The sequence below is a fragment of the Sorex fumeus genome, unplaced genomic scaffold (genome assembly GCF_029834395.1).
Source record: "Sorex fumeus unplaced genomic scaffold, SorFum_2.1 ptg000018l, whole genome shotgun sequence".
NCBI classification, from domain to species: Eukaryota; Metazoa; Chordata; class Mammalia; order Eulipotyphla; family Soricidae; genus Sorex; species Sorex fumeus.
Genome location: NW_026606075.1, coordinates 2,733,472 through 2,742,420, shown reverse-complemented (window position 1 = coordinate 2,742,420; position 8,949 = coordinate 2,733,472). Strand labels below are relative to the sequence as shown.

The window sequence follows — 8,949 nt, the reverse complement described above, 5'->3', positions numbered from 1 at the left end:
GGTGCTGCTCTGGAATCATCTCTCCAAAAAAGATTCTTGATTAATTTGGTTTGGGGGCCTCATCAGTGGTTCACAGAGCTTATTCTTGGTTTTGTGCTCAGGGATCACTCCTGAAGTGGGCTAGGGATTGAACCCTCTTGATTGCACGCAAGACAAGTGCCCTAGCTACTGTGCTGTCACTCTGGCTTCTAAGAACTTAAATACACATGAGACTTAATGTACACAACAAAATTTACATGTGTCCATTTTAGTGTGTTTAAATAATACTTTAAATTATTTAAATGGAGAGTGAAGAAACTATTCCATGAATTGAGGTGAGATCTCTTACCAAAGATAAAAAACACCCCAAAAGATAAAAAGTAAGGGGAATTGCAAACTCTAGATAGAATTAAGAAATTAGTGACAGAATTTCAGACCTAGAATATTGGTTCACAGAGTAGGTGGGGCTTGAAGACCTTATAAAACTGTTGATATACCCTTGAAAGTGTTTGAAAATCTGTGAACATGGAAACAACATGTTCAAGACAGTGCTTTAACAGCTTTGATCACTGTGCAGGAAATATGTCTGCTGCAAACCTTAGATAAGTCATGAAGCAGCAAGGTGCTGTTTAGAAGGGAAAGGAAGGATTATGGTGTGAGCATGGGGAAACAAAAGAAAACAAGGAAGTATGAGACCATGAAGTGAATGCTTAGTCTTGGACACCAGAACTGAAAGAAAAGGATAGATTAAAACCTAAAATTAAGTAAAGAAAGATTCCAGTGCACTGAAAGAAGTAGAAGTCACCTAGCCCTCTTCCTGCTTATTTTTCCAATACAACACACAGTAGGGCCCACCCTGGTTGATACCAACTTTAACAACATTTCCATCAAAGACAAATTGGATTTAGTACAGTCAATAATGGACTGTCTGCATGTCAAGTGTATCCCTTGTATTGGAGCAGAAGTATCAAGTAGCCCTCAGGATTGCGATGATCCAAGATTTGAACTATTACAATGCACACACCAAGGAACTTGTGCAGATGACTGCTTCCTGCTAAGAGTAACTCGGAACAAATGGTACATTGTGGCCACTGTTGACTGAGATCTTAGAAGAAGAATTCCAAGGATTCTTGGAGTTCCCATCATGTACCTTCCTAATCATAGGTACGACATGGAGCAGACGACAGATGATTATGGAGCCCCTCCATTCTTATTCTTAAAAGATAAGGGTTCTGGCTGCCTTCACTTTCTCTGTTGCTAGATCACTAAACATGCACTAGCATGTCTATGAATTATTCCATTCACACATTTGTTCCATTATGAGTTGAGAATGGTTAAGTACATTCATTTTTTGATATTTTGAAAATAAAAATTGGGGGGCCAGAGTGATAGTTTAGTGGGTAGCACATTTGCCTTGCACATGGCCAATCTAGGTTTGATTCCTGGTACCACATATATTACCCCAAGCTTGGTCAGGAATAATCCCTGAGTGCTCAGGCAGGTTAAAACAATGAGTACCCCTAGGTATGGCCATCCCCAATAATAATCGTAATAATAATAATAGAAGAAAATAAAGAAGAGGATATAAGTGGCATATAATTCAAAATTTTGTTTGAGAATTAGAGACTTCTGAAATGTAAAGATAGAGTTTTACTGTTAAAATTGTATCAAAGGTTTTGCTCAAGGCAAAATTCTGCTTTAAACTTTAGGCTTGTTAAATTTGAGTAAAGGAAAATTTCAGAGGAGAGTAAGAGATTCAACAGAGAAAGAAGCAATATAGATTTATGGATTAACTTTTATTATGTTCCATGTTGTATTTTAAAAACCTTAAGAAGACAGAAGCTGACTTGATTTTCAGTAAAATGAGGTGAACTCTAATAAAATTAAGTTTATGAAACTGATATAAGTGAAATAAATTTGAAGACATTGGTTCAAATAGTGCAAATTTTTCCTAATCATGCATTAAAGATGATATAAAACCATAGAAGAAATTTTAATAGGAAACAATATGAGAGAAAATTGATTGAAATCACCACCCACAACAACTATTAACATTTTAAAATATTTGATATGTAATTTTGTATTGATTTTCTTTCACATTAAATTTAATATATTTCTTACCTTTACATCAGCCATCAAATCATTTACATTTTTCCACATCATGTCTCACTTTAGAGTCCCATAGAAGAAATAGGAGTGGTCAGCTTTGAAATCAAATAACTTTCTTTTAAATTCTGGAACCTCCATGAACTAGTTATATGATCTTAGGTAAATTAACTCCTCTAAAACTAATAGCTTCTTCTGAAAACATTGGAACACAATAGGACTTATTTTATAAAAATAGTGTGAAGTTAAACTGGAGAGATCACTTAATCACTTAACTTCCATTAGTCATTGATTTGCTTGAGTGGGCACCAGTAACGTCTCCATTTGTCCCTGTCGCGTGCTAGTGTAGCCCAATGGCATCTGTTCGCTCTAGGAACATGAAGAGCCTCAAACCAATCATTCCTGATCTTGATGAAGAAGTCTGACCATCTGGTAGGTGGGCGGCCACGCGGTCTTTTGACATCCCGTGGAATTCAGTCGGTAACAGCTCCAGTCCAGTGGTTGTCTTTAAATCTCATTACGTGACCAGCCCATCTAATTTTTGACACCTTGGTAAATGAGAGAGCAATCCTGATTCTTGATCATTGACTGAGATCGGAACTCCGGATTCTTTCTCTCATTTGAGAGAAACGTGATATTCCAAGCATAGCTCTTTCAATTTCTCTTTGGGAGACCCAAATAGCATTCTCATCCTGTTTGCATAGGGCCCAGGTCTCTGAGTCATATGTTAATGCAGGAAGAACAATGGAATCAAAGAGATGTGCCCGGAGCCAGAGGTTCTTTGTCCTCTTAGCTATTTCTTCAATGTCTTGAAGACGTTCCAAGCCGCTCTCTTCCTCCTGCGCAGCTCGGGTGCCAGGTCATTTGTCATGTTGACCTCTCGACCTAGGTACACATAGCTGTTGCATTCGGAGATGGTCGTTCCATTGAGAGCGAATGGGGCGTCAGGAAAAAGGCTGTTTCTCATAAACATTGTCTTCGTAAGATTCAGCTGTAGTCCTACCTTTCCACACTCACGGTCAAAGTCGGCCAGCGTTTGTGCCACTTGGCTGATGTTTGGTGTTATTAAAACAATGTCATCAGCAAAGCGGAGGTGGTGTAGTTGGCGACCATCTATCTTCACTCCCATTCCTTCACATTCCAGTTGTCGCATGATGTTCTCGAGGGTGGCACTGAAGAGTTTCAGTGAAATGGTATCACCCTGCTGAACCCCTCTCTTGACAGCAATGATTACTTCTTTGTAGAATGGTGAGATCCTGGTAGTGAATCCGTAATACAGCTCACGGAGGATCTTGATGTATTGAGCTTGAATGCCCTGATTGCCTAGGACTTCAATGACTGCTTCCTTCTCAACAGAATCAAAGGCCTTCTTTAAATGAATGAACGTTAGACAGAGCAGCATCTTGAACTCCTGAGAAACCTCAATGAGCTTGGTTATCGTGTGGATATGATCAATGGTGCTGAATCCTTTGTGGAACCCAGCTTGCTCACATGGTTGTCCTTCATCTAGTGTTCTGCCAATCCTATTCAGGATGACTCGAGTGAACAACTTGTAGATGACAGACAATAGGCAGATCGGGCGATAGTTGCCAATGTCATGGATGTCTCACTTTTTGAACAGTAGTACAGTCCTGCTGGTTTTCCATTGGGATGGAAGCTTACATTCAGACAGGTAGCGTGTGAAGAGATGAGCCAGCTTATAGATGAGTACTGACGGCAGATTCTTCAGGTGTTCAGGTCTGACCTTGTCTAGGCTGGGTGCTGTTCTTTGCTTTACCAACAAAATGGCATGTTGTATTTTGGTAGGGAGAACATTGGGAATGACATATCCATCCTGTGGAATTTGGTATGTCAGCAAGTGGACATGGCTATCAAAGAGATTTTAGTAGAAGTCATAGAAAATCTTCTCCATTGCTGTTCTGGAGGATGTGATAAATCCATCAGGACATCGGAGGGCAGTCATCTTGGTCTTTAGTTGGTGAAGGACAGGTGGGCGTTACAAATACTTTTCCTTGCTTCTGCTGCATCTACCAGCACTTCTGCTCTTCTCGCTTTGAGGTCTTCCTTGACTCCATCTCTGCACTGCTTTGAGAGCTCAGACGTTTGCTTGCGGTTGCCTGAGTCTTGCGCCAAACCACATTGGTGAATAAGCTCAAGAGTTTTCAACGACAGGCTTTTTTTTTTTGTGGCTATCTCTCTTTTGGCATTTCTCGCGCAAACATGGAGGTGCTGAACCAGTCGATCGTATTCCTCGTCAATGTTGCCAACAATGGCATCTTCCCATGTTGCTGCAATAGTGCCAAAGAGCTCCCAGTTGGTGGTCGTTCTGGGAGTTCTCTTTTTAAACTTTGCAGCCCTTTCTCCCTGCTCTGTGAAGTAGAATTTTGCACGTAGGAGATGGTGGTCCGATCCCATTCGGAATTTTGGGACAACAGCGACATCGGTCAGGCAAAAACGTCGATTAAATATGATGTGGTCTATTTCATTGTGGAATCGTCCACCGGGAGACTCCCATGTCCAACGTTTAGATTTGGCCTTCTGGAACTGTGAGTTACCATGGATGGTCTTGGTTGACATGATGAACTCAGACAGTCTCTCACCCTGTTCGTTCCATTCTAGGCCATGGGTCCCGATGTGAAGTTCTTCAGCTGATCTTCTCGGTCCTATCTTGGCATTAAAATCACCCACAATGATCTTGTAGAAGGTGTGGTCTTCTTTATAGAACTTCTCCAGCTTCATGTAGAACTTCTCAATTTCTCCTTCATCATAATTAGATGTTGGTGTGTAGACAATTTAGATAGAAGCTGCCAGCAGTGAGCCACATCTATTCAAATGTAAACGGCCGATTGGGGTTGTTAGGCATTCGAATGAATCAATGCTCATGGCCAAGTTTGTGTTGACAAGGACACCAACGTCTCCAACACCTCTTTTATCTCATGTTCCGAGGAACAATTCTTCTCCAGTGTCGAAAACGGCATGATGAGATGTGTGTGTAGAATCCAACAACTCATCAAAAATATCATACACCATGACCAAGTGGGGTGCATCCAAGGCATGCGAGGATAGTTTAACATTTGGAAATCAATCAACATAATCCATCATATCAACAAAAGCAAAGCTAAAATCCATACGATCATGTCAGTAGACACAGAGAAAGCGTTTGACAAGATACAGCACCCATTTATGATGAAAACTCTCACCAAAATGGGTTTTGAAAGAACTTTCCTCAAGATAGTCAAAGCCATCTATGAAAAAGCCATGGCAAGCGTTATCCTCAATGGGGAAAAACTAAGGGCCTTCCCTCTAAGATCAGGGACAAGACAAGGATGCCCACTATCACCCCTTCTGTTCAATATAGTACTGGAAGTACTTTCAATAGTGATTAGGCAAGAAGAAGACATTAAAGTTATCCAGATAAGAAAAGAAGAAATCAAGCTCTCATTATTTGCATAAGATATGATACTATATCTGGAGAACACTAAATCCTCTATCAAGAAACTCCTAGAAACAATAGACTTGTACAGTAAAGTCGCAGGCTATAAAATTAATACGCCAAAATCCATGGCCTTCCTATACGCAAATAATGAGACAGAAGAAAGTGACATGAAAAAAATAATCCTGTTCACAATTGTGCCCCAGAAAATCAAATACTTTGGAATCAGCCTAACTAAAGAGGTAAAGGACCTCTACAATTAAAACTACAAAACACTACTCCATGAAATAAAAGAGGACATGAGAAAATGGAAACATACCCCCTGCTCATGGATAGGAAGAATTAACATTGTCATAATGGCAATACTCCCCAAAGCATTATACAGATTCAATGCGATTCCTATAAGGATACCCATGAAATTCTTAAAAAAAAATCGATCAAGCACTCCTGAAATTCACATGGAACAACAAAAGTTCACCTAAAGCAATTCTTGAGGAAAAGTCGTGGGGAGTCATTATCCACCCCAACCTCAAACTCTACTATAAAGTGGTAATAACTAAAACAGCATGGTACTGGAAAAAAGGCAGGTCCGTAGACCAATGGAACAGGGCGGAATATCCGTACACACTCCCCCAAATGTATGAACATGTAGTCTTTGATAAAGGAGCAAGACATGTGAAGTGGAGCAAGGAAAGCCTCTTCACCAAATGGTGCTGGCATAACTGGACAACCACATACAAAAAAAAAAATGCCTTAGACCTCGACCTAACACCATGCACAAAAGTCAGATCAAAATGGATTAAAGATCTCAACATAAGGCCAAAATCCATAAGATATATTGAAGACAAGGTCAGCAAAATTCTCCACGATATTGAGGTTTACGTTATCTTCAAAGACGACACTCTGCTGACCAAGTGGAGACAGAGATAAACAAATGGGACTATCTTAAATAAAGAAGCGTCCGCACCTCAAAAAATATAGTGACCAGAATACAAAGACAACCTACAGAATGGGAAAGGATATTCACCAAATACACATCTGATAAGGGGTTGATATCAAGGATATACAAAGTACTGGTTGAACTCCACAAGGAGAAAACATCCAGCCCCATCATAAAATGGGGAGACAAAATGAACAGAAACTTTCCCAAAGTAGAAATACGAATGGCTAAAAGGCACATGAGAAAGTGCTCTACATCACTAATCATCAGGGAGATGCAGATAAAAACAACAATGAGATATCACCTCACGCCGCAGAGACTGGCCCACACCAAAAGAACAGGGGCAACCGGTGTTGGCGTGGATGTGGCTAGAAAGGGACTCTCCTTCACTGCTGGTTGGAATGCTGACTGGTCCAGTCTTTTTGGAAAACAATATGTACAATTCTCAAAAAATTACAATTTGAGCTCCCATTTGATCCAGCAATACCAATCCTGGAAATATATTCTGGAGAGGCAAAATAGTATAGCCAAAAATGACATCTGCACTTCTATGTTCATTGCTGCACTGTTCACAATAGCCAAAATCTGGAAAAAAACCGAGTGCCTGAGAACAGACGACTGGTTAAAGAAACTTGGTACATCTATACAATGGAGTACTATGCAGCTGTTAGAAAAGACAAAGTCATTAAATTTACATACAAGCGGTACTACATGGAAAATATCATGCTAAGTGTAATGAGTCAGAAAGAGAAGGACAGACATAGAGAGATTGCATTCATCTGGGGAATATAAAGTATCAAAATAGGAGACTAACATCCTAGAATAGTTGAGATAATTTACATGAGGTTTATTCCATGGCTTGAAGGCCTTGCTAGGGCAGCTCAGACAAGGAAGGGAACACCAAGTAATGGGTATTGGGAGGATCCTCCCAGGATGGGAGAAGCATGCTGAAAGTAGACTATAGACCAAATATGATTGCCACTCAATGCCTCTTTTGCAAACCTCAGCAACCAAAAGGAGAGAGAGAACAAAAGAGAATGCCCTGCCACAGAGGCAGGGTGGGATGGGGGTATGGCAGTGGTGGGAGGGTTACTGGGATTATTGGTGGTGGAGAATGGGCACTGGTGGAGGGATGGGTACATGATCATTGTATAACTGAAACCCAAGTAAAAAACCTGTAAGGTCAACAAATGTACCTCATGGTGTTTCACACACACACACACAAAAAAAACAAAAAAACCCCACTTTTGATTGTAATAAGGGACACTGAGAAAAGTCTACAACAGTCTTGGCTTCTACACCATTATAAAAAGCCTCTTTTTCCAAGCATTTTAGGCATAAAGGACACTGGGCATGTAACTGATACAATTTTATGCCCCAGTCATTGGATTTTGGCCCAAGGAGTCTTTATTTTTATTTATTTTTTTATTGGTGAAACACCATGAGGTACAGTTATAGACTAATAAATTTTTGTGCTTGAGTTTCAGTTATACAATGATCAAGTACCCATCCCTCCACCAGCGCCCATCCTCCACCACCACGGGTCCCAGCATCCCTCCCACCCTCCATCCTCCCCATCCCACCCTGCCTCTGTGGCAGGGCATTCCCTTTTGTTCTCTCTCTCTCCTTTTGGGTCCTATGGTTTGCAAGAGAGGCATTGAGTGGCAATCATGTTTGGTCTATAGTCTACTTTCAGGCATGCTTCTCCCATCCTGGGAGGATCCTCCCAACACCCTTTACTGGGTGCTCTCTTCTCTATCTGAGCTTCCTTTTCCCCTAGCACCTGTGGCTGGCCTCCAAGTCATGGAGCAAAATTCCTGGTACTAATCTCGGCCACTTCTGGGTGTTAGTCTCCCATTTTGTTGCTTTATGTTCCCCAGATGAATGCAATCTTTCTGTGTCTATCCTGCTCTTTCTGACTCATTTTGCTTAACATGATACTTTCCATGAAGTCAAGGAGTCTTTAACAGGAACTTGACTCTTCATTGCTGGAAATGAGAACTGATTTTGGGTATAGCTGGTCACGCTCCACTATCTAATCTGGTTCAAATTCTGCCTTGCTAATAACTTTTGGATCTAGCACTCCACTGCTTCCTCACTTTTCTGACCTTCCTTTGGACTACCTATCCCCCTTAAAAACAATCGATTCATTTTTCTTATAGTGGAGGAAACTTATCCCAAACTAATTACTATAGAAAAGTCTTATGTGAGCAGAGCAAAGGAGGGAAAAACAAATTGTTTATGATATTTGAGAATCTCTAAAAATTAGTTATCCAAAATACTATCACTTTCAGGTGACCCATTTTATGAGTGGATCCAGCGATAAAAGTATGAGTAAGCACAGTTATTACTGTTATCTTAAAAATAAACTTATAAATGTGATTCTTGTGGTTTTGGAAGGGTGGGAGAAAGTATGTGTGTTTGTGTGTTTATGTGTGTGTGTGTGTGTGTGTGTGTGTAGTGTGTAAGTGTCCATGGTGAAGTCACAGAA

At 40.5% G+C, this 8,949-nt stretch overlaps 1 pseudogene; it reads left to right on the top strand.

Annotated features, from left to right (window-relative positions):
• The first annotated feature begins 640 nt into the window (after positions 1-640).
• LOC130021637 (rRNA-processing protein FCF1 homolog) lies at positions 641-1,240 on the top strand (annotated as a pseudogene).
• The last annotated feature ends 7,709 nt before the right edge of the window (positions 1,241-8,949 follow it).